Genomic DNA, 23,154 nt, shown 5'->3' on the forward strand with positions numbered 1-23,154 from the left:
CTTTCTCCTAAAACTATTTTAAATAATTACAAAGTGGTCTGGAAATATTCTAAAAACATGTTGTGGGTTGTGTATAATAATTCATGATTCATAAACGAATAGTTCACTATTTTGCAAAATGATGTTAGATGGTGCCTCACCCTTAAAGTAGTTTATGGGCCAGGAGAAACTGTAATCCATGGTTCATTTTTAAAAAACAGCCATTACGAACTTCAGCTAACTTTAGTCACTGCTAGCTAATAATCTATGGAACTGATGGGGTATGTGAGAATGTTTTGTTTTAAAATGGCCAAATCACCTTTAAGAAACATTAAAAAAATGGAGTGGATTTCTGGTGATTTAGACATACTTTTTTAAAATCATGCTCACGTGCCCCACTACAATAGATTTTAAGCTAGCGGCAGCTAAAGTTAGCTGGAGTTTGTAATGGCTGTTTAAAGAAAACTGAACCATCGAATACAGTTTCATCCGGCACATAGACTACTTTTAGGGCGAGGAAGCATCTAACATCAAGTTATTTAATAGTGAACTACTCCTTTAATGTTTTAAATATCAGATTTCTTTCTCCCCAGTATGCATTAGATCAAACACTACAGTATGAAAGGGAACAATCTAACATCTCATGACAATAAAAAAAACTGTTTGACATCTGAGTTATAATCAAACTAATATTTGAAATGGTAATAGTATTCTATTCATTAATTAGTGGCAGATCCTTTTGATAAAAGTTTCATGTCTCAGTTGAATTGATTTGGATCGCTTTGAATACATTTGATTTACTTCGATTCAAATTCTGCTTCCTGTGGGGTGTAGTCAATTGAAATTCAATTCAAATGTATGGTTTGAATTGAATTAAATTCCGAAAGAACCTCAACCCTGACAGACACAGACACACACACTGGGCAGCTTGCCAAGTGGGGCCTGAACTGATGACAGTGAGAGGACAAACAGAGCCTTTAGAGTTCTAGTTCAAACATGTGCTAACATTCCAGACATAGTACACCCACCACCACCTCCTACACTCTCTCTCTCTCTCTCTCTCTCTCTCTCTCTCTCTCCTGATCCCTCTCTCTCTACCACCACCTCCTACTCTCTCTCTCTCTCCTGATCTCTCTCTCTCTCTCTCCACCACCACCTCCTTCTCTCTCCCTCTATTCATCTCTCTCTCTCTCTCTCACACACACACATTCCCTCCCTTTATCAATGACTATCTTGTGTTCTGTCAACCCCTCTCTTTCTCTTCATCCCTCCATCCACTCCCTCTCTTCATTCTCTGAAAACAATTGCTTCCCTCTCAATAAAAGTTGGTGGACTGTGGCTGACATCACAGTACAGTACATTACTGCATGTGGACAGACTGTGTGTGTCTGTCCGTCTCTCCCCCTATAATGCCCCACATACCACACAACCAATATCATAATCTGTAACGCAAAACCCTGCCAACAAAACCACTCTTTTACCATGGCCTCCAGGTGTGTTTAACACTAGGGGGTTCAGACAGACACACACACACACACACACACACACACACACAGAGATGCCCCCACATACTAGCAATAGAAATCCAACATCAAAAAGGTCTGTTGAATTCATAACTTACTGTCTACAACAGGGCAATAGAGATGGCACCCCAAACAGTAGCGCATAACAAGACAGTGAAATGTAACCCAGGCAAGCGTGATTGGCCTTCAATCACCTCACCTAAAAGGCTGAGTGTGTGTCAGACGTGGGCGGTATAACCTTTATACCGTATACCTAGAGATTTGGAAATAGCCACAGGATTGTTTTTCAATAACGTTGAACGTTTTTTTCTCCGTAGCTACTTTTTAAATTCCTGCAGTCAACTTGTGCAATACGTTAGGAGATAAAGCAGATTGAGTTGTTCATTACGCCTGTCATATTATTTTTCATTATGAAGCTTACCGGTAGTCCCCAGTCACATGGTGTTTGATTACAAGCACACAAAGACGAGAGACCCGGAGCCTTGTGACTCACTCACTGTTGTGCAGCACACGCCAGATGATCTAGTTACAGTATGTTAGTCATAACTCAATGTTTGCCAGCTAGATATCTTATATATATATATTAAATTAACTGTCAAAAATGTACTAAATGCTCCGCAATTGTGCATTTTGTTTGCTAATTTAGTAGCTAGTTATCTAGCTAAGTGGTTAGCTTCTTGCAAAAATAAAGCTTCTCTTGGTAACAGAAGAGAATCCCCTCCTGGATCTAACATTTGTGTTGTGCAAACAAACTGTGAGTAGCTTTTTGAGTTTCTTGTATAACTTTATGAGCTGAGATGTCTGTCCTGCAAATAGTTTATCGCAGAGACTGTATAAAATGTTTGCAAAGCGCTCATTAGCATTTAACTAGCATTTGCTATGGGATTACAGAGGCTCAGTGGGGTTCGAAAGTAGCGCCCCCTTGTGTTCAGTGCCGGCATTACAGAATATCCCGGCAAGGCACAATGTCGGTTTTAAGGTATGATACTCTGGATACCGCCCAAGCCTAGTGTGTGTGTGTGTGTGTGTGTGTGTGTGTGTGTGTGTGTGTGTTGGTGCGTGTGTGTTGGTGCGTGTGTGTGTGTGTGTGTGTTGGTGCGTGCGTATAACCCACAGTCTTTATGTTGGCGCAGCAGAAAGATCACTGGTTTCTCTCCATGCAAATGCCTGGCTGTAAACACGGCATAGCACATTACTAACACCCACACACACACAAAAGCACTGGGCACCACAAACAGTCAGACCACTGGGGCCCCTGCAAGGAGTACTGTAGCCTAGAGACTAGCCATAGAGATGCTATTCATGTCTACAACCACACATTGAAAGAAATCATAGAAAATAATTTGCATAGGGCTACAGTGACTGGGTGTTTCTCAACTAGGGAGTTTTTCCTTTGCCAGAATACGTGGTCAGCAAAAACGATTGGCCCTAGTCATAACACATGTTGCAGAAAATGTTAACAAGCATATTATGTCCCTACACTATTCTAGTAGACTAGCCTATAATACATCATTGTCATCATCTTCCTTGTGGTTTTTAATACACAACGACAGGTGTAAATGTGTTCAGAGCTGGACAAAATATATGTCTGTACTTTGATCTTTAAACAGAACTCTTTGAAACATCGTGGCACATTGACAGAGAGCAGAAAGAGAGTGGAAAAACCCATTGGAAAGAAACGGAAGTATCCCTCTCTTATCCATTCATCTCTCTATTCAGACCTACAGCATTCTCTGTCAGGTGGGTAGACAAAAAAATAACCAAGGGTACATCCCAAATGGCACCCTATTCCCTATATAGTGCACAACTTTTGACCAAAACTAGTGCACTATTGGGAATAGGGTGCCATTTGGGCACAGCGCAAGGCAAACTGGATAGCCTAGCTACAGAAACGTGTTTTAGCACTGAAGCACCCAACTGTTGCTCTGCAGCTGAAGTAGACAGGCAGCCCTCAGACAGTTGACCTTTGCCCTTTTCTTTGCCTTAAGGGTATGTCTGAGCTGCCCTGTCAGGGTCAATAACAGTACACAACAGAAGGGCTGCCTGGATGTATGGCCTCGATATGGCCTCTGTAGGTTCTCTCCAATTCCTTGTTTTCATGTCTAACGTCGTCTCCATTCACACTAAGAATCTGAGACTCTATTATGGCGGTTTTGCTAAAGAAACATATGCTCCAACACACACACACACACACACACACACACACACACACACGGTTTGAGAAAATAGACTGGATGGCTTTCTTTGGCCACATAGTAAACCACACAGACATCCATTCCGGTTTCTGCTGTTTTAAGGAAGAGAAAAACCACAAAAGCAGAAACGACAGAGCCCTTTCTACACAGAGAATGCCAAACATTAGGAACACCTTCCTAATATTGACATGACTAACAAATCAATCGAACTTCACCGATTAGCCTACTAAAAGATGAAACACTTTCCAACCAGCCCTCAAGAATCTGTCCAGCTTCCTAAAGCTAGATTGATGGGTGTTCTCCGGTTCGCAAAACTGTTTCTGGATCTGCTCCAGTCTGCGATGCGGAGAAAGGTTGGGAACCCCTGTTCTATAAGAACCTTCTCCAAGAGCAGCTGTAGCTGAATATCAGCCTGATACAGACTCTTAGCCATATGCCGATCCAGATATGGCTAAAGAGTCCATGTAAAAGATGATGTAGCACCTGTAAGATCTCAGGGTCTAAGAAGTGTTCTGAGCCGCTCTAACAACGTGGTCCGTCCTTCAGGCTTGCTGCATATCTCTTGCAGATTCAATTTCTTCAACTCAACCACCTTGATTGGATTATGAGGTAGCAAGAGGATACCTTCTCCTTTGAGTGAATTAATGAAGAACTTTCAGCCTAAACGAAACTGAAGGTCAGACACTAACAAGAAGATCAGAAAATTCAGAATTCAGCCAGGCAAAGCAGCTAAGACGACGTTGTCCTTACTTATGAGAATAGGCTATGTCCTTGCATGCACTGTAGCTAACCTAAAATGCTACACGTAGCTAGCCTATATACAGTAGCATACAGCCTATATAAGGACACAGCCAGGCAGTGCCAGCCAAACGCCAGAGCAGGTGATAGCACTAAGTGGTGCTGAGCTGGCTGGCATGACTGTGGGCAGACTGAGTCTCAGGGCTGGCTGGAAGCCTGGAGAAGTCACAAAATCCCTGTGGCTCTCTGGCAATGTGATTATACTGTAGCCTAAGCCTTGTACAGAAGAGTTGCAGTGCCAGTTCACTGCCTACCAAGAGGGGGACAATTATACACTACACGGCCAAAAGTATGTGGACACCTGCTCGTCGAACATCTCATTCCAAAATCATGGTCATTAATATGGAGTTTCTACCCCCTTTGCTGCTATAACAGCCTCTACTCTTCTGGGAAGGCTTTCCACTAGATGTTAGAACATTGCTGCGGGGACTTGCTTCCATTCAGCCACAAGAGCATTAGTGAGGTCGGGCACTGATGTTGGGCGATTATGCCTGACTCGCAGTCAGTGTTCCAATTCATCCTAAAGGTGTTCGATGGAATTGATGTCAGGGCTCTGTGCAGGCCAGTCAAGTTCTTCCACACCGATCTTGACAAACCATTTCTATATGGACCTCGCTTTGTCCACGGGGGCATTGTCATGCTGAAACAGGAAAGGGCCTTCCCCAAACTGTTGCCACAAAGTTGGAAGCACAGAATTGTCTAGAATGTCATTGTATGCTGTGGCATTAAGATTTCCCTTCACTGGAACTACAAGGGGCCTAGCCCGAACCATGAAAAACATCCCCAGAGCATTATTCCACCGAATGTTACAGTTGGCACTATGCATTGGGGCAGGTAGCGTTCTCCTGACATCAGCCAAACACAGATTTGTCCGTTGGACTGCCAGATGGTGAAGCGTGATTCATCACTCCAGAGAACACGTTTCCACTGCTCTAGAGTCCAATGGCAGCAAGCTTTACACCTCCCCAGCCGACGCTTGGCATTGCGCATGGTGATCTTAGGCTTGTGTGCGGCTGTTCGGCCATGGAAACCCATTTCATGAAGCTCCCGATAAACAGTTATTGTGCTAACGTTGCTTCCAGAGGCAGTTTGGAACTCGGTAGTGAGTGTTGCAACCGATGACAGAAGATTTTTTACACACTACGTGCTTCAGCACTCGGCGGTCCCGTTCTGTGAGCTTGTGTGGCCTACCACTTCGTTGAAAGTCACTGAGTGTGTGTGTGTGCGTGTGTTGAAAGTCACTGTGCTCTTCAGTAAGGACATTCTACTCCCAATGTACTTATGGAGATTGCATGGCTGTGTGCTCGATTTTATACACCTGTCAGCAATGGGTATGGCTGAAATAGCTGAATCCACTAATTTGAAGGGGTGTATATATAGTGTAGCTACCAAAGCACTAGCTATGTCTCAACCAAGGGATAGAAGTTAGCCTAACACAATATACAGGCAGACATTCTATTGGAACAATACATTGTCCTTTCCATAAGGATATTGAAGGACGGGAGCAGAGAGAGTGGGGGGAGGAGATGCAGAGAGAGAGAGAGAGATGCAGAGAGAGAGAGAGAGATAGAGATGCAGAGAGAGAGAGAGATGCAGAGAGAGAGAGAGATGCAGAAAGAGAGATGCAGAGAGAGAGAGAGAGAGAGAGAGAGAGAGAGATGCAGAGAGAGAGAGAGAGAGATGCAGAGAGAGAGAGAGAGATGCAGAGAGAGAGAGAGAGAGAGAGATGCAGGAGAGAGAGAGAGAGAGAGATGCAGAGAGAGAGAGAGAGAGATGCAGAGAGAGAGAGAGAGATGCAGAGAGAGAGAGAGAGATGCAGAGAGAGAGAGAGAGATGCAGAGAGAGAGAGAGAGATGCAGAGAGAGAGAGATGCAGAGAGAGAGAGAGATGCAGAGAGAGAGAGATGCAGAGAGAGAGATGCAGAGAGAGAGAGATGCAGAGAGAGAGAGATGCAGAGAGAGAGAGATGCAGAGCCAGCCAGCCAGCCAGCCAGACAGCCAGCCAGCCAGCCAGCCAGCCAGCCAGCCAGCCAGCCAGCCAGCCAGACAGACAGACAGACAGACAGACAGACAGACAGACAGACAGACAGACAGACAGACAGACAGACAGACAGACAGACAGACAGACAGACAGACAGACAGAGAGAAGGGGAAGATAAACAAGGAGAATGAGAAGGAGACAGATAGTAAATTGTCAAACTTGCATGGCCTAATTGCCATTCTGCCTCATTATCCTCCATTGATTAGCTAGAGTCATTATTAGGATAGAGTCCTCCGTCTGTCTGGGACTGGTTGTTCTGAGTCTGATCGATCGCCATGATTGGCAGCCTGAGTGTCACCATGGTCAAGGGGGACCAATGAAAACATAGACCTCTAGTATCCCAAAACCTTTTCAGTGCTACACAGGCGCTCCAAAACTAAGAACCAGGCAAACCAGGATAAAATAGTTACGTCATGAATCAACTCTGTTGACTGGGAATCTGGAAACTAGATTATTCCAGAAGTAGGATATATCTGTGAGCCAAACAGAACTCCTACTGAATGGAACTGAATAAAACGATTAGAACAGTTGGCTCACATGCATTTCCTCTGTAGAAATAGAATCATTGATTCTATTACTGGCCGTGTCTGAATACTCGTACTTGCATTCTAAATAGTAGGCATTTTGGGTAAGCCAAAACATTTTTTTTTATAAAGTTTATGAAATTAAAAACAATTGAGTATGCTTTATATGCCAGGATGTCATACTCATTTTGGCTTTTCATTTAGTAAATTTGCTGCACACTATTAAGGAAGAGAATCATATTTCGAGAGCTACATGTGTCTGACAACAGCTGTACCAAAATGAACAAACGTTGGGAATCAACGCTATGGCATGACACATTCTCAGTAGGATGAGCCTGACATGCTGTTATTTGTTTCTTACTAAGTTCATTTTCACAAAACAGCACATTTTATTTACATTTGATCAGATGCTCTTATCCAGAGCCATTTGCAGTAGTGAGTGCATACATTTCCATACTGGTCCACCACGGGAATCAAACCCACAACCCTGGCATTGCAAGCACCATGCTCTACCAACCAAGCTACACAGGACTAGTACATTCTTAACAGTACAGTAAACAGTTTAAGTAGTAGGCAAGCCAGATTTCAGACATGGCCACTGTGATTTCCTTACTTGTCTCTTTTATATAACAAGATCATCTCAATCTGTCTCATTCTAGTCCAGAGCAGATCGATGTAACACTATAACAGGAGTGCCATTTAATGAACATGTAAAGGTTTCGCCAAGTCTAGATCATCATTTAACTGCTCCTGTTTCAGCGCTACATGAGCTCAGGCCGCATCCCAAATGGCACCCTATTACCTAGTGCACTACTTCTGACCAGGACCCATAGGGATAGGGTGCCATTTGGGACGTAGATATTTCCCATAAAAAACACACAACTGTTGACTGTTCTAGCAGTGGCTCTTAAACGCCTTAGTAAGGCGTGTCAGTGTCACTGAGGAGAGACATGTCCGATAAACTGGTGCAGATTCTGGAGCTAGCTCTTCGTCTACCTTGTCAGCGCCCCAAATTGCACCCTATTCCCTTTTATAGTGCACTACTTTTGACCAGGGACTCGGCTCTGCTCAAAAGGCAGTGCACTGGTAAAAGGGTGCCATTTGAGACGGAGCCCTCGTGTCTTTTACCTGCACATGGTGTAGCTTGGTTGGTAGAGCACGGTGCTTGCAATGCCAGGGTTGTGGGTTTGATTCCCACGGGGACCAGTATGAAAATGCATGCACTCACTACTGAAAGTTGCTCTGGATAAGAGCATCTGGTAAATGACTAAAATGTAAATATAAAAATGTGTGTGTATGGAAAAAGGGGCAGGCCAGTGAGTGTGCTTGTTATTGTTATGGTGTCAGTATAAACAGAGAAAGTCCTAGTAGGGGGAAGAGGATCTGTTGATGCAGCTGGACTTTACTGACAGAGACCTATTAACACCACAGAGACAGAGAGGAACACTTTGCAACGTTCAGACTTGTAAGCGCAAACACACACCAGAAAGCAACAGAGGCCTGCCACGGGAAGAACACTTGGAAGGCAGAAGAGATATTTCAAATACAGGAGCCTTTAATCAGAGAGACACAAGTCTAATATCTGCTCCCAGAGACAATGAGCTTCTATTGAGAACGTGTCCTTTATCAATTGTTTATCAAAGTCTTGATCATTCAGTAGCCTAACCTTAACAAACGCGCACACACACACACACACACACACACACACACACACACACACACACACACACACACACACACACACACACACACAATACATTGAAAGCTTCGGCTTTGGTTTGCTGTACTACCCATTTGCCGAAATCATAACAACGTGGCTCGAGCACCTTCACGAGGTGTTGAAATGCCCTATTCTCAACCACAGAGAAAGTGAGAATGGGTGAATATCCGCAGCTATAAACCAAAGACAGTAAAAAACACAAACATAGCCTACAAATCACTCTTGTAATTTAATCAGAATCAGCTGCCAAGGAGAGACCATGTTGTGTTGTTGTTTATTTGCGTTTCAGTCTTGCTCCAGTTATACCGAGGTGATGTCGGCGTAAATGTATCAACATATTTCGGGTGTTGGAAGCTGCATAGGCTATTCTCGTTGAGCGTGGCGACTTAATGTTTTATCCACAACTCTCTGCCCATCGTCGTTGTAATCTACTGGGAAGCCAAAATGTTTCCAATCTGGAGATTTAAAACAATACTGGAGGATCCTCCAATCGACCGCACCACTCGCCATCGAACAGAACTATACTGAACAAAAATACAAACGCAACATGCAACAATTTCAAAGGTTTTACTGAGTTACAGTTCATTTAAGGAAATCAGTCAATGGAAATAAATTCATTAGACCCTTTCAATGGGAATGACGGATCTATAACTTACATTTATTTCTATGTTAATTTGGTCGGGTGCCCAAAAAGTTACATATTGCAGAGTAATATGTATTGGTCCAGAGGGAGTAGTGATGTTTTTACTGGCTGTGCTTAGGCCTGTAGAGATTAAGCAGGTGATCGGCAATGATTTAAGACTGCAATGAATAATACAACATATGATTTATAGGTGAAGTTAACTACTAGCCTATATTTATTATAGCAGGAGAGAGAGAGGGGGAAAGAGAGGGAAATAAAAGAGAGAGAGAGAGAAACTGAGAAGGGGAAGATAAACAAGGAGAAGGAGAGAGATAGGCCATGCAAGTTTGACAATTTACTAATTGCCATTCTGCCTCATTATGCTCCATTGATTAGCTAGAGTCATTATTAGGATAGAGTCCTCCGTCTGTCTGGGACTGGTTGTTCTGAGTCTGATCGATCGCCATGATTGGCAGCCTGCGTGTCACCATCAGGTCAAGGGGAACGAATGGAAACATAGACCTCTAGTATCCCAACAATAAGAATAGTTGAAGGAGAGTACATTGTGTTTTTTCCAGTGATCATCATGTTAGAACATGCTTGGACAAATGCAGATTATCGTGTGGACAAGGATACACAATACACTCTTGTACACAAGCTACATCTTATAATGATTTTATTATTCTTTCATTTTCATTGGATTCGTCCCAAATAGCACCCTATTCCCTATATAGTGTACTACTTGTAGTGTACCCTGGGCTCTGGTCAAACGTCATGCACAACAGTGCATTCGGAGAATTCAGACTCCTTCAGTTTGTCAACATTTTTTACGTTACAGTTCTAAAATGTTTTTTTTTGTTTTTTAATCCCCTCAAACTACACTTAATATTCAATAATCACAAAGCACGATTTTTATAAATGTTTGCCAATTTATTAAACATTTTAAAAAGAAATACAATTTTACAGTTGAAGTCGGAGATTGTATTTCTGTTTAAAATACATATTACTCTTAAAGCTGCAATATGTAACTTTTTGGGCACCCGACCAAATTAACATAGAAATAAATGTAAGTTATAGATCCGTCATTACCATTGAAAGGGTCTAATGAATTTATTTCCATTGACTGATTTCCTTATATGAACTGTAACTCAGTAAAACCTTTGAAATTGTTGCATGTTGCGTTTGTATTTTTGTTCAGTATAGTTCTGTTCGATGGCGAGTGGTGCGGTCGATTTGGAGGATCCTCCAGTATTGTTTAAATCTCCAGATTGGAAACATTTTGGCTTCCCAGTTTACATACACTTACGTTGGAGTCATTAAAACTCGTTTTTCAACCACTCCACAAACTTCTTGTTAACAAACTATAGTTTATTGTAAGTCGGTTAGGACATCTACTTTGTGCATGACACAAGTCATTTTTCCAACAATTGTTTACAGACAGATTATTTCACTGTGTCACAATTCCAGGGGGTCAGAAGTTCACATACACTAAGTTGACTGTGCCTTTAAAGAGCTTGGAAAATTCCAGAAAATGATGTCACGGCTTCAGAAGCTCCTGATAGGCTAATTGACATAATTTGAGTCAATTGGAGGTGTACCTGTGGATGTATTTCAAGGCCTACCTTCAAACTCAGTGTCTCTATGCATGACATCATGGGAAAATCTAAAGAAATTAGCCAAGACCTCAGAAACAAAATTGTAGACCTCCACAAGTCTGGTTCATCCTTGGGAGCAATTTCCAAATGCCTGAAGGTACCACGTTCATCTGTACAAACAATAGTACGCAAGTATAAACACCATGGGACCACGCAGCCGTCATACCGCTCAGGAAGGAGACGCATTCTGTCTCCTAGAGATGAACATACTTTGGTGTGAAAAGTGCAAATCAATCCCAGAACAACAGCAAAGGACCTTGTGAAGATGCTGGAGGAAACAGGTACAAAAGTATCTATATCCACAGTACAACGAGTCCTATATCGACATAACCTGAAAGGTCGCTCAGCAAGGAAGAAGCCACTGTTCCAAAACCGCCATAAAAAAAGCCAGACTACAGTTCACAACTGCACATGGGTACAAAGATCGTACTTCTTGGAGAAATGTCCTCTGGTCTGATGAAACAAAAATAGAACTGTTTGGCCATAATGACCATCGTTATGTTTGGAGGAATAAGGGGGAGGCTTGCAAGCCGAAGAACACCATCCCAACTGTGAAGCACAGGGTTGGCAGCATCATGTTGTGGGGGTGAAGTGCTGCAGGAGGGACTGGTGCTGCACTTCACAAAATAGATGGCAACATGAGGGAGGAAAATGATGTGGATATATTGAAGCAACATCTCAAGACATCAGTCAGGAAGATAAAGCTTGGTCACGAATGGGTCTTCCAAATGGACAATGACTCCAAGCATACTTCCAAAGTTGTGGCAAAATGGCTCAAGGACAACAAAGTCAAGGTATTGGAGTGGCCATCACAAAGCCTTGACCACAATCCTATAGACAATTTGTGGGCAGAACTGAAAAGGTGTGTGCGAGCAAAGAGGCCTACAAACCTGACTCAGTTACACCAGCTCTGTCAGGAGGAATTGGCCAAAATTCACCCAACTTATTGTGGGAAGCTTGTGGAAGGCTACCCGAAATGTTTGACCCAAGTTAAACAATTTAAAGGCAATGCTACCAAATACTAATTGAGTGTATGTAAACTTCTGACTCACTGGGAATGTGATGAAAGAAATAAAAGCTGAAATAAATAATTCTCTACTATTATTCTGACATTTCACAATCTTAAAATAAAGTGGTGATCTAACTGACCTAAGACAGGGAACTATTACTTGGATTAAATGTCAGGAATTGTGAAAAACTGAGTTTAAATGTATTTGGCTAAGGTGTATGTAAACTTCCGACTTCAACTGTATATAAGTATTCAGAAACTTTGCTATGAGATTCAAAATTGAGCTCAGGTGCATTCTGTTTCCATTGATCATCCTTGAGATGTTTCTACAACTTGATTAGAGTCCACTTGTGGTAAATTCAATTGATTTGCCATGATTTGGAAAGGCACACATCTGTCTAAATAAAGTCCCACAATTGACAGTGCATGTCAGAGTAAAAACCAAGCCATGAGGTCGAAGGACTTGTCCGTAGAGCTCCGAGACAGGATTGTGTCAAGGCACTGATCTGGGGAAGGGTACCAAAACAATTCTGCAGCATCAAAGGTCCCCAAGAACACAGGGGCCTCCATTATCTTTAAATGGAAGAAGTTTGGAACCACCAAGACTCTTCATTGAGCTGGCCCCCCAGACAAACTAAGCAATCGAGCGAGAAGGGCCTTGGGCAAGGTGACCAAGATCCCGATGGTCACTCTGACAGAGCTCCAGAGTTCCGCAGCACTCCACCAATCAGGCCTTTATGGTAGAGTGGCCAGACAGAAGCCACTCCTCAGTAAAAGGCATGACAGCCTGCTTGGAGTTTGCCAAAAGGCACCTAAAGGACTCTCAGATCATGAGAAACAAGATTCTCTGGTCTGATGAAACCAAGATTGAACTCTTTGGCCTGAATGCCAAGCGTCACTTCTGGAAGAAACCAGGCACCGCTCATCACCTGGCCAATACCATCCCTACAGTGAAGCATGGTGGTGGCAGCGTCATGCTGTGGGGAAGTTTTTCAGCGGCAGGGATTAGGAGACTAGACAGGATCAAGGGAAAGATGAACGGCACAAAGTGGAGAGAGATTCTTGATGAAAACCTGCTCCAGATCGCTCAGGACCTTGGAAGATGAACCTTAGCCCCAGTCTAACAAGACAACGACCCTAAGCACACAGCCAAGACAACGCAGGAGTGGCTTTGGGATAAGTCTCTGAATGTCCTTGAGTGGCCCAGGCAGAGCCCGGACTTGAACCCGATTGAACATCTCTGGAGAGACCTGTGCAGTAACGCTCCCCATCCAACCTGACAGAGCTTGAGAGGATCAGCAGAGGACAATGGGAGAAACTCCCCAAATACAGGTGTGCCAAGCTTGTAGCGTCATACCCAAGAAGACTCGAGGCTGTAATCGCTGCCATATGTGCTTCAACAAAGTACTGAGTAAAGGGTCTGAAAACTTATGCAAATGTAATATTTCCGGGGGGGGGGGGGGGGGGGGGGGTTGCAAAAATATCTAAAAACCTGTTTTTTGCTTTGTCATTATGCGATATTGTGTGTAGATTGATGAGGGGGAAAAACTATTTTAATCCATTTTAGAATAAGGCTGTAACGTAACAAAATGTGGAAAAGGTGAAGGGGTCTGAATACTTTCCCAATGCACGGTATATAGGGAATAGGGTGCCATTTGAGACACAGATATTGTCCTCTCATTGTCCTCTGCATGTCTCTGTGTATGGTTGCAGGCAAGCAGCACAGGCTTTGTTCCAGCACAATAACTCCATCAGTACCAGAAAAGATAGAAAGAGAAAAAGTGAAAGAAAGAAAGAGAAATAGTGAAAGATAGAAAGAGAAAAATTGAAAGAAAGAAAGAGAACAAAGAGAACAAAGAGAGAGAGAGTTCAAGGAGAGTTCACCTGTCTACCAGACTCTTGTTTGGACTTGTCCTGGTTATTATAGTTTGTCTGTCTGTTGTAATAGGGTTGTTTTTCCTAAGTGTATCTGTAAACAAGCCTGGTGAAACAGTGCTGTCTGGTTTTTATCTCACAGAAAGATATCATGTCATAGTACTAGGGCCACTACCACCCAGACAAAACTGGGTTAAAACCAAGAGTTTGCTATAACATCTGCATGGGGACTTCAGATAAGAACTAATCTGACTTTAGGTTATACATTGATGTCAATTCTGAATATTGATTGTCCCTGTATCCCAGGATTTAACTAAACTCTGTCTTCGAGACCCCAAGCGGTGCACGTTTTGGTTTTTGCCTTAACACTACACAGCTGATTCAAATTACCAAAGCTTGATGATTAGTTGATTATTTGAATCGGCAGTGTAGTGCTAGGGCAAAAACCAAAACGTGCACCCCTTGTGTCTCGAGGACAGAGTTTGGGAAACGCTGCTGTATCCTATCATAAGACGTATCTAGAATATCTATTTGGGGCAAATCCACGGTAGACTCAGATTTTTCCCTTAAAATGTATGCCAAACAAAAATCATTGATTTTCAAAGTTCAACAAACCATACAACTCTACGCCACAAGCACTACTTTTAAGAATTTACAGTGACAATTTTACAAAAACACATTTACTGGAAGAACTGTGCAGATGCAAAGTTTGGTAACAGAATTTTGGTGAATTCTCCCGCTGTTTTTTATGTGACCACGTTTTCCCAAAACTCTACTCCTAAGATTCAAATATGTCTGCCGAAAGAAATTGTCAGCTATGATATGATTTTTTTGTTTTCGTTATTGAAATACAGTAAGTGAATGCATAATTATTGATAGGATTGTCATTCTCTTCATGGTGATGTATCCTAAATAAGTACAGAAAGTTATAACTATGCAATATCCTTTTTTGCATATTATTCTTCTTTTTTTTACCCCTTTTTCGTGATATCTAATTGGTAGTTAAAGTCTTGTCCCATCGCTGCAACTCCCGTACGAACTCGGTAGAGGCGAAGGTCAAGAGCCATGTGTCCTCCGAAACACGACTAGCCAAGCCGCACTGCTTCTTGACACACTGCTCGATTAATCCGGAAGCCAGCCACACCAATGTGTCGGAGGAAACACCGTACAGCTGGCAACCGAAGTGCATGTGCCCGGCAGCCACAAGGAGCTGCTAGAGCCCCATGGGACAAGGACATCCCAGCCAGCCAAACCCTCCCCTAACCCGGACGATTCTGGGCCAATTGTGCGCAGACCTCATGGGTCTCCCGGTCACGGCCGGCTACATATCTCAATAACCAAAAAAACAATAATGGATGTCTATGTTTGGGCTAAATTAAGGCCGGTCCAGACGTCTGTGGACGTTGATTTCAAGGCAGCTTCCGGACCAGACCAAAAAACAATCTTTGGACGTTGAAATCAAGGCCAGGGCGGACTGAACCAATTTCAACTACTTTTCAACATCCATGGACGTCCAGTGTCTGTCGGTGCTCAGTGGGTGAAGATGCTGGTTACAGTATATTGAAAGAGAGGGGGCTTATGGGTAGGTGTCAGTAAGAGAGTTGACATTAATTGGAGAAAGAGAAGAGAGAAAAGAAGAGCAGAGAAAAGAGAGAGCGAGAGGATGTTCAGACTTCGAGTTGTTTCATCTTACCATCCAAAGGGAATGCATGCAGCCGGCTATACACTTGTATCCCCTGTGGACCGGTTTGTACATTAAACATTCTCCATTCAGTCATTTCCCTCCATAAGTCAATTTAATGACTAGAAGGCAAATTGAAACAATTTTCAACCACCATGCTAGAGTAGCTAATGCAAGTCCGGGTTGTTGCATATCGTGTTCAGCTAATCAGGTTGCAGACCAGGGGTGAAAAAAATAGACTGCTGCAACCTGACTAGAATTAGCAACTCTAGCAAGGTTTATTTTCGATTATGCTAATAATAACCTTCTGGTAGAGATGAAAAGACTTCAAAAGTGGTCTCCTTAAAGCACCTACTCGCAAGCCATAAGACTGCTGAAGAGTTAATAAAATGGCTACCTGGAAAATTTGCACTGACCCCCCCCTCCGGTTTTATTTACAATTGAAGTTGGAAGTTTACATACACTTAGGTTGGAGTGTTTTAAAACTTGTTTTTCAACCACTCCATACATTTCTTGTTAACAAACTATAGCTTTGGCAAGTCGGTTAGGACATCTACTTTGTGCATGACACAAGTCATTTTTCAAACAATTGTTTACAGACAGATTATTTCACGTATAATTCACTGTGTCACAATTCCAGTGGGTCAGAAGTTTACATACACTAAGTTGACTGTGCCTTTAAACAGCTTGGAGAATTCCAGAAAATTATGTCATGGCTTCTGATAGGCTAATTGACATCATTTGAGTCAATTGGAGGTGTACCTGTGGATGTATTTCAAGGCCTACCTTCAAACTCAGTGCCTCTTTGCTTGACATCATGGGAAAATCAAAAGAAATCAGCCAAGACCTCAGAAAAAAAATTGTAGACCTCCACAAGTCTGGTTCATTCTTGAGAGCAATTTCCAAACGCCTGAAGGTACCACGTTCATCTGTACAAACAATAGTACGCAAGTATAAACACCATGGGACCACGCAGCCGTCATACCGCTCAGGAAGGAGACGCATTCTGTCTCCTAGAGATGAACATACTTTGGTGCGAAAAGTGCAAATCAATCCCAGAACAACAGCAAAGGACCTTGTGAAGATGCTGGAGGAAACAGGTACAAAAGTATCTATATCCACAGTACAACGAGTCCTATATCGACAACCTGAAAGGCCGCTCAGCAAGGAAGAAGCCACTGCTCCAAAACCGCCATAAAAAAGCCAGGCTACGGTTTGCAACTGCACATGGGTACAAAGATTGTACTTTTTGGAGAAATATCCTCTGGTCTGATGAAACAAAAATAGAACCGTTTGGCCATAATGACCCTCGTTATGTTTGGAGGAAAAAGGGGGAGGATTGCAAGCCGAAGAACACCATCCCAACCATGAAGCACAGGGGTGGCAGCATCATGTTGTGGGGGTGCTTTGCTGCAGGAGGGACTGGTGTACTTCACAAAATAGATGGCATCATGAGGTAGGAAAATTATGTGGATATATTGAAGCAACATCTCAAGACATCAGTCGGGAAGTCAAAGCTTGGTCGCAAATGGGTCTTCCAAATGGACAATGACCCCAAGCATACTTCCAAAGTTGTGGCAAAATGGCTTAAGGACAACAAAGTCAAGGTTTTGGAGTGGCCATCACAAAGCCCTGACCTCAATCCCGTAGAAGATTTGTGGGCAGAACTGAAAAAGTGTGTGTGAGCAAGGAGGCCTACAAACCTGACAGTTACACCAGCTCTGTCAGGAGGAATGGGCCAAAATTCACCCAACTTATTGTGGGAAGCTTGTGGAAGGCTACCCGAAACGTTTGACCCAAGTTAAACAATGTAAAGGCAATGCTACCAAATACTAATTGAGTCTATGTAAACTTCTGTCAATGCTGGGTGTAGCTGGTGCATGGAAGTCAGGCGCAGGAGAGCAGAGATGAGTGGACAAAGCACTTTACTGAGGCAATATTTGAACAGAACGCAACCGCGTCACAAAAAACAAAAGCCCAAAGAACAAGTGAGGCAGCACAAAGTACAATAACAAAGTACAAAGTACCAGCTGCCACAAAGCACGGGTGTAAAACAAAACCCGGCGCAAACCAGCCGCAAGCGTGCCAACCTGACAACAAACAATACCCCACACAGACATGGTGTCACGTCCTGGCCAGTATAAGGGTTAATTGTCATTGTAGTTTGGTCAGGACGTGGCAGAGGGTATTTGGTTTATGTGGTTCGGGGTGGTGTGTTTGTTGTAGGGGATTTGATTTATGTATTCCGGGGGTTTTTGGGCACTGTTCCTTGTTTATGTATTTCTATGTTGATCTAGCTGGTTGTATGTCTATGTTTGGTTAATTGGGGTTGGGACTCTCAATTGAAGGCAGGTGTTGTCTATTTGCCTTTGATTGAGAGTCCCATATAGTAGGGTGTGTTTGTGTTTGTCGTTTGTGGGAGATTGTTTGTGAGCACTGCGTTATTGAGCCTGCTACACTGTTGTGAGTCGTGAGTATCATTTATTGTTTTGTTTTTCCTGTGGATGCTTTTCGTTTTTTCCCATTAAAAGAATGAGTATCCACAACTCTGCTGCATTTTGGTCCTCTCTGCAACACCACGACATAATTCGTGACACATGGAGGGAACAGAGGGTTAAATACACATAGTAATTATGAGGAGATGTAAACCAGGTGTGCAGGAAAACAAGACAAAACAAATGGAAAATGAAAGGTGGAGCGGCGATGGCTAGAAGACCAGTGACGTCGACTGCCGAATGCCGCCCGAACAAGGAGAGGGACCGACTTCGGCGGAAGTCGTGACAACTTCCGACCCACTGGGAATATGATGAAAGAAATAAAAGCTGAAATAAATCACTCTACTATTATTCTGACATTTCACATTCTTAAAATAAAGTGGTGATCCTAACTGACCATAGACAGGGAAGTTTTACAAGGATTAAATGTCAGGAATTGTGAAAAACCGAGTTTAAATGTATTTGGCTAAGGTGTATGTAAACTTCCGACTTCAACTGTATTTATTATTTTTAGTCACTTTAACTCTACCTACGAGAGGAAAATGGTGTGTGTGTGTGTGTACGTGCGTGCATACATACGGATATGTGTAAGTGAGTGCTGTTTTTTTTGCCTTGTCTTTGTTGTTGTATCTCTTAATATGGGTGAAAATTGTGAAACTCCAATAAAAATACTGTTACAAAAAAACTCTACCTACATGTACATATTACCTCAATTACTTCGACTAACCTGTACCATCGCACATTGACTCGGTACCGGTACCCCCTGTATATAGCCTCGTTATAGTTATTTTATTGTGTTACTTTTTTTTCAACTTTAGTTTATGTCGTAAATATGTTCTTAACTCTTATTTTTCTTAAAACTGCATTGCTGGTTAAGGGCTTATAAGTAAACATTTCTCGGTAAGGTCTACACCTGTTGTATTCGGCACATGTGACCATTAACATTTGATTTGATTTTGATGTGGTTTAACTTCTTGAGGCTACCTGGGACGTTAGCGTGCCACCTGTGGCGCACCCTATCAACAGCAGGTGCATTTCAAGAGCGGCAAATTTGAAACCAAATAAATGTACAAATTCAAATTTCTCAAACATACAACTAACTTACAGCCTTTGAAAGATAAACATCTTCTTAATCTAACCACGTTTACCGATTTCAAAAAGGTTTTACGGGGAAAGCATAAAGTTAGGTTATGTTAGGAGAGTACATTGACAATAGCTGTGTGCAATGCATTGTCGATTCAAAGACATGCCTCACCAAAACCATACAATCAGCTAAAATTATGCACTAACCTTTTACAATCTCCATCAGATGACACTCCTAGGACATTTTGTTAGACAATGCATGCATTTTTAGTTCTATCAAGTTCATATTTATATCTAAAAACAGTGTTTTACTATGGCGTTGATGTTCAGGAAATCGTTTCCCTCCAATACCGGCAGTCAAGTCATGACGACAAAATAATTAATTAATATTAGAAAACATTGCTAAAATATTATATTGTCATTCAAAGAATTATAGATTTACATCTCTTGAACGCAATGGACTTGTCAGATTTTAAATTAACCTTACTGGGAGATCACACTTTGCAATAATCTGAGCACTGCGCCAGACAAATACGCATCGCGATACAGACTAACCGCCATGTTGGAGGAATCTAAAATCGAAAATACTATATAAATAATCCATTACCTTTGATTCTCTTCATCAGATGTCACTTCCAAAGAGTCCCAGGTCCATAACGAATGTATTTTTGTTCAAAAAAGCTCATCATTTATGTCGAAAAACCTCCGTGTTGTAGCGCATGATCTAAGCCAGCCGGACTTCACTTCACTTCAAGAACGGAAAAAATATATTTCCGTTCGTTCAAACATGTCAAACGTTGTATCGCATAAATCATTAGGGCCTTTTTTAACCAGAACATGAATAAAATTCAAGGCGGACCATTGGGTTTTCTTTTAAAACGTTTCGGAATGAGAGTACCCACCATCAAATCGCGCGCCAGGGTGAATGATGGACCATCACGTTCCATGGCTCTTATTCGGTCAGATCTCACTGTAGAACACTCAAAACACTTTGTAAAGGCTGGGGACATCTTGTGGAAGCAATAGGAAGTGCCAGAATATAATTCACCCCCTTTGTTTTTCAATGGCATAGGCTCAAAGTCAATTCAACACATCAGGTATCCACTTCCTGTCAGAATCTGTCTCAGGGTTTTGCCTGCCAAATGAGTTCTGTTATACTCACAGACACCATTCAAACAGTTTTTGAAACTTTAGGGTGTTTTCTATCCATATATAATAAGTATATGCATATTGTAGTTACTGGGTAGGTGTAGGAGGCATTTAAAAATGGGCACATCTTTTTTCAAAAAATTCTCAATACTGCCCCCTATACCCTAACAGGTTAAGCATTGTTGTGGACTTAGAACATCCAATTTCTTGGTTTTTCTATATTTAAAAAATGTGAACGAAAACTTTTAAAATAAGAAGACGGGGAAAAACAGACACCTGGAGAAAACAGAACCTCAGCCCCCTCTCCTTTACTAAGGTAAAGTAGCCTAATTATACAGTATGTCTAATCTGAGAAGATCCCTGAGTGGTTTCCCATCAATGCCTGACTTCACTGTACATGATGTGTGTACTGTACTAGGCCTACCACAGAGATAAAACCATCCATCGCCCCCTTTGGAAATGACTGAGGGAATAAGCAAAAGTGTGTCGCCCCCGCAATATGTTACTCAGCACAACTATGCAGAACGCCATTTTGTGTAGCTAATTGCACTCTCGCGTTACGTACTTGTGAAGGGTATAAATTTGGCTTCAGTCAGACTCCCAATGTTTCTCATCCTTTATCAGAACAAGACAAGAGATTTTGCCTTTTAAACGTTTAGCCTTTTAGAGGTTTAGCCTTTTAAAACATCTAAAACTGGAAACAGATGACGGCGCTTTAATAACCTCCGTCTCTATATCTAACATCAAGTCTGAGTAACAGAAGAATCAGAGGGCATAGCAGATCAAAGCAGCAGCTCTTCTACAACAACAAAAGCAGCATCCTGCTGATTCTCATTAAAATGACTGATACAGCCCTATTCCCTAAGGAGCACACACACACACACACACACACACACGCACACGTATCAGTCTTATCAAAGCTATTTTGTCAGACAATAACATAAACCTAGTCCATCCATACATGCATAAACAATACCAAAATCCCTGTATACCACGCTTACAGACAAGGTTTTGGCTTTGTCTTTCCCCAGCGGTATCGGGCAGACAAATCATGAAAACAGTTCTAGGGCAAGTACAGATAGGGGCTACAGAAATTGGTGACTTAGTTTTTGGCATACAATATGACTGAGTGCTAGTCAGATACTGGAGAGCGAAAAAAGAGAAGAAGAGAGCGAAAGAGAGCCTAACCTAATGGAGAGAGAGAAAAGAGAGACTAACCTAATGAAGAGAGAGAGAGAGAGAAAAGAGAGACTAACCTAATGAAGAGAGAGAGAGAGAGAAAAGAGAGACTAACCTAATGAGAGAGAGAGAGAGAGAGAAAAGAGAGACTAACCTAATGAAGAGAGAGAGAGAGAGAAAAGAGAGACTAACCTAATGAAGAGAGAGAGAGAGAGAAAAGAGAGACTAACCTAATGAAGAGAGAGAGAGAGAGAAGAGAGACTAACCTAATGAAGAAGAGAGAGAGAGAAAAGAGAGACTAACCTAATGGAGAGAGAGAGAGAAAAGAGAGACTAACCTAATGAAGAGAGAGAGAGAGAAAAGAGAGACTAACCTAATGGAGAGAGAGAGAGAGAAAAGAGAGACTAACCTAATGAGAGAGAGAGAGAAAAGAGAGACTAACCTAATGGAGAGAGAGAGAGAAAAGAGAGACTAACCTAATGGAGAGAGAGAGAAAAGAGAGACTAACCTAATGAAGAGAGAGAGAGAAAAGAGAGACTAACCTAATGGAGAGAAGAGAGAGAAAGAGAGACTAACCTAATGGAGAGAGAGATAGAAAGAGAGACTAACCTAATGAAGAGAGAGAGAAAAGAGAGACTAACCTAAGAGAGAGAGAGAAAAGAGAGACTAACCTAATGGAGAGAGAGAGAGAAAAGAGAGACTAACCTAATGGAGAGAGAGAGAGAAAAGAGAGACTAACCTAATGAAGAGAGAGAGAGAAAAGAGAGACTAACCTAATGGAGAGAGAGAGAGAAAAGAGAGACTAACCTAATGGAGAGAGAGAGAGAAAAGAGAGACTAACCTAATGAAGAGAGAGAGAGAGAGAAAAGAGAGACTAACCTAATGAAGAGAGAGAGAGAAAAGAGAGACTAACCTAATGAAGAGAGAGAGAGAGAAAAGAGAGACTAACCTAATGAAGAGAGAGAGAGAGAGAGAAAAGAGAGACTAACCTAATGAAGAGAGAGAGAGAAAAGAGAGACTAACCTAATGAAGAGAGAGAGAGAGAAAAGAGAGACTAACCTAATGAAGAGAGAGAGAGAGAGAGAAAAGAGAGACTAACCTAATGAAGAGAGAGAGAGAGAGAAAAGTGAGACTAACATAATGAAGAGAGAGAGAGAGAGAAAAGAGAGACTAACCTAATGAAGAGAGAGAGAGAGAGAAAAGTGAGACTAACCTAATGAAAGATAGAGAGAGAGAGAAAAGTGAGACTAACCTAATGAAGAGAGAGAGAGAGAGAAAAGAGAGACTAACCTAAAACCTGAATTAAGAGATGAGAGAGAGAGAGAAAAGAGAGACTAAACCTAATGGAAGAGAGAGAGAGGAGAGAGAAAAGAGGAGACTAACCTAATGAAGAGAGCAGGAGAGAGAAAAGAAGAGTACTAAACCTAAATGCAAGAATAGAGAGAGAGAGAGAAAAGTGAGACTAACCTAATGAATGATAGAGAGAGAGAGAAAAGAAGGGAAGGAAAAACGAAACTAATGGAGAGAGAGAGAGAAGAAGAAAAGAGAGCTAACCTAATAGAGAGAGAGATAGAGAGATAAGAGAGACTAACCAATAGGAAGAGAGAGAGAGAGAGAGAAAAGAGAG

The 23,154-nt window shown here is 42.1% G+C and overlaps 1 protein-coding gene across 3 annotated transcripts in view; it reads right to left on the minus strand.

The window, feature by feature from the left end:
• LOC115153489 (caskin-2) overlaps window positions 1-23,154 on the minus strand; it is a 94,749-nt gene that overhangs the window by 55,105 nt on the left and 16,490 nt on the right. The gene's annotated exons all lie outside the window — the stretch shown is intronic.

The sequence above is a fragment of the Salmo trutta genome, chromosome 18, assembly GCF_901001165.1.
Source record: "Salmo trutta chromosome 18, fSalTru1.1, whole genome shotgun sequence".
Taxonomy (NCBI): Eukaryota; Metazoa; Chordata; class Actinopteri; order Salmoniformes; family Salmonidae; genus Salmo; species Salmo trutta.